We start from the raw sequence: 4,149 nt of genomic DNA on the forward strand, positions 1-4,149 counted from the left end.
TGCTGCAGTGAAGAAGGGACAGGGTCCAGTCAAGGGGCTTCATGCACTTCTGTCCCCTGTCCACAGGGGTGCACGCCCAGGTGCAGCTGGTGCCGTTGGGGCTGAGCTGAGGAAGCCTGGGGCCTCAGTGAAGGTGTCTTGCAAGGCTTCTGGATACACCTTCACCGACTACATGCACTGCGTGTGACAGGCCCCTCAGCAAGGGCTTGAACGGATGGATAGATTGACAGCAAAGATGGTGGAGCAAAGTATGCACAGAAGTTCCAGGGCAGAGTCACGTTGCTGCAGACACGTCCACCAGCACCGCCTACATGGAGCTGAGCAGTCTGAGGTCTGAGGACACGGCTGTTTATTATTGTGTGAGACACACAGTGTGAAAACCCCCATCCTGAGGGTGTCAGACCCTGAGGGGCAGGGCGGCTGTGCTGGGAGAGGACAGGAGAAAAATGATGTTTTCCTGATTTCTCATCACCAAGAGCCTGGAATCTGAGAGATCAGATCATGCTCTCCTGGGACACTGGTGCTTTTGAGCAAGATCTCAAAGAAAAATGCGTGATAAAGATTTCTCTCCAATGGGTTATGGTTTTTATTCCTTTTTTAGCAGGGGTATTGAGAGCCTCATTCTTCTTGAGAATGTTAGGTGAGGCATTATCGGGAAATATTTGGTTAATGTCAAGTATGGGATTCTTATTCTGTAGAGTGTCCTGGCAAGTCCTCTGGCTCATTCTTTAGTTTGAAAAGTGCCATCGTCCTTGGGGGAATCCCAAGGGTGAATTTCTATTTCCCAGCCTCTGGCAAGTAGCCCACACATGGCATCTGGTCAGACAGCCACGAGCAGGGTTATAGAGTCAGGGTCGAGGGGTGCACAGGTCCCTCAGTCTGTGGCAGCACATGGTTCCTCCCAGGGACCAAGGCCTGCAGTGCCCTGTCCCCAGGGGCCATGCTTGTGGTCACCAAGTAAGTGGGAGCCGTGTGGGAGACACTGGCGGATGTGAAACCCACGTCCTAGCTTATATCACTCTGCTGATCATTGTGTCAAGTACGCACATGTGTGGGGCTCAAATCGACATACACACATTCCCTTTCAGTCCATAGTTCAGAGTCTGATATCAGTTTCACTGGATTGGAATCCAGATGCGACAGGACCACAGTCCCAAGGCTCTCAGGGTCTGAATGATCTGTGCCCCCAGAATTCAGGCTTGGAAGTCCTGTGCACCCCAGAGAATGCTGTGAGAATCAGGGTCTTTGGCATATACTTAGGTCATGAGAGGAGAGTCCTCATGATCTGGGTTGGAGTCTTTCTAAGAATCCCCAGAGAACATACTAGTCCCTGTCCACCAGGTAAGGACCCAGCAGGAAGGTGCCAGATGTGAACGAGGAAGGGGGCCTCACCAGAAGGCAGCCTCACTGGTGTCCTGACCTGGGGCTTCCAGCCTCTAGGACTGTGGGAAATAAAGGCTTGCTACAGACCACCCACCTGAGCTCCTGTTGCACTCTGAAAGGATAAAGTCAGGGACAATCAACTTCTTTGCAGTGTCCAGTCTAGAGCTTCACTGCCCGCATCCCTGGCTCTCAGCCACTTCCTTCATCTGCACAGCCCAGCAAAGCACCTTCCATCAGTGGTCACTTCTCCCACGGTCAGATGCCCTTGGCCTCCCTCTGATGAACACATTTGTGGTTTCAACTGGAGCCACATGATAATCCAGGAAAAGCAGACCTCTCAATTAGTCACATTTGCCAAAGTCCCTAATGCCATGTGAGATGACATTCAGAGACTCAATGAATGATTCAAACACAGTCCACCTTCAACCCCCCAAATACATCCTTCCCACAGGCCCATTACACTTAGCAATTCCCAGAAAACCTCCAAAATGTCCACCTAAGAATTGACACTAAATCATAATGTCAATTATAATAAAGATTGTAGAGCAAAGTTGGTCTAAATACCATCAACCCCGAGTCCCAAATCTAGTCCTCTAACTCAGCTATGCGTGAGGATTTGTGTTCTAAAATACAACACTAAGTTAGGCATATCTCAGCTACAAGGAGTTTCATTCTGTAAAAAGGATAAACGTAAGTCAGAAAGGACCCCTGGTCCCAGTGTGCACGAGTGCTCAGTGCTACAGTTGTGTCTGACTCTTTGCCACCCTATGGACTATAGCCTGCCAAGCGCCTCTGTCCATGGGGTTCTCCAGGCCGAGAATACTGGAGTGGGTTCGTATTTGCTCCTCCAGGGGATCTTCCCGACCCAGGGACTGAACCCAAGTCTCCTGCATTTCTTTCAGTGCAAGCAGATTCTTCACTGCTGAGCCTCCAGGGAGGCCCCACTAGCTCAACAGTGTTTAAATCCATCCATGCAAACCCTACTAAGTCCAAGGTCTGGGAATAATCTTCTTTGGCTCCTCTTCCAGCCTCTGGGCCTGTTGATCTGCCCCCTTACTTTCCATTCCTTTTTGTGGGAGGTGGTGCATATTTGAAGCTGAGAACTTTCACCAGCCTATTTCATGCTGCTGGGATCTTGAACCATCACCGTGACCCTCATGTAAAAGACAATTGAGGATGGTGCATGATCCTTTCTATTCACTGTTGAATTTGATTTGCTAATAGGTTTTGAGAAGTTTTGCATTAAATTCATCAAAGGTATGTTTTATAAAAGTCCCTAGAGAAACTTTCTGTTCTGATACTGTTGCTCCCTGGAAGATTTTAAAATTACTCTGACGAAATTCAATTTTCACACCGACGATCAGTCTCTCCATGTTGTCTCCTCCATCTTGATTCGGTCCTGCAGGTTTTACAGTTTAGGAATTTGTCCCTTTCTTCTACATTGTCCAGTTTGTTGGCAGACAAGTGTTTGTAAAAATCTCATATGATTTTCTGTATCTCTGAAGTATTAGCTTTATGTCTTTTCTATATTTTATTTTATTCCAGTAAGTTCTTTTTCCTCCTTTGGAGACTAGCTACAGATTTATGGTTTTATTCATCTTTGCAAAAACAACAATGGCAACATCAACACCAGCAGTTAATTTCACTGATCGTTTTTGCTGTTTTGTGTGTGTGTGTGTTCACCTCAACATTATTAATTTCTGTACTTTTTCGTCATTTCCTTCCTACTACTGCCTCTGGGCTTTCTTGGTGTTTGTCTTCTAATTTCTGTATGTAGTAAGTTGGATTGTTTCCTTCCATTTCTTGAAGAAGGCCTGTATCACTGTCAGCTTTCATTTCAGAACTGCTGCGCAGGCATAGAGTTTAGAGATAAGTGTGTGTTAGTCCCTCAGTCGTGTCTGACACTTTGTTGCCCCAGGGACAGTAGCACACCAGTCTTCTTTGTCCTTTCTAGGCAAGAATCCTGGAGTGGGTTGCCATTTCCTACTCCAGGGAATCTCACACCCAGGGAGTCAACCCAGGTCTTCTACATTGCAAGTGGATTCTTTACCACAAGAGGCAAAATTCTCATTATCTACAGAACAGTGTAGATAGAAAACCCTAAAGACTCCACACAAAGCTACGACCACACTCATCCAGAGAGCACCGCACTCAACAGGTCAGAGTGGGTACCAGCATGTGATTGCTCATGGCTTAGGAGTTGTTGGGGATTCTCTGGATCCCACTTCTGATGCCATAAACTAAACCCCCTAGAAACCAACTGGCAGTGGATTTGGGGATGTGTCTGCAGCCTTCCAGTCCCGTGAGATGAGAAGCATATTTCGGTTTTACAGATGGTCCAGTGGGATCACGAGATCAGAGAAACTGCTGAAGAGTGGAAATCCTGTTAGGCATGCCCCACAAGACTCTACTGGGTTTGATGATGGACAAAGGTGTTGAGCCAAGGGATGAGGACACATCCAGAAGCTCAGTGACTGGGATGGCAGAGGCCACAGTTCCAGGGTCACCCTCAGGAGTTCTGACCATGTTGCACAGCATCGGGCACAGGTGACCCCACAAACTCTGAGGGAGACTGAGGTGGAGCATCTCCCCAGAGCACATTCAGGTCTTGGGAAACTGGATCTGGCACAGAAGACATGCTCGTGCAGAACTGCTGTGGCCAAAGCCAGACCGGGAAGGCCTTTTCATAGACAGTAGGTTCTAACTCAGTCAGTGCACAGGTGAGATCCCTGTGCCGAGGAAGAGCTGACCTGCACCAGACCCAAA

Source organism: Bos grunniens, chromosome 21 (assembly GCF_055505025.1).
Source record: "Bos grunniens cultivar Pamir isolate PY7600 chromosome 21, Bosgru_T2T1.0, whole genome shotgun sequence".
Lineage (NCBI taxonomy): Eukaryota > Metazoa > Chordata > Mammalia > Artiodactyla > Bovidae > Bos > Bos grunniens.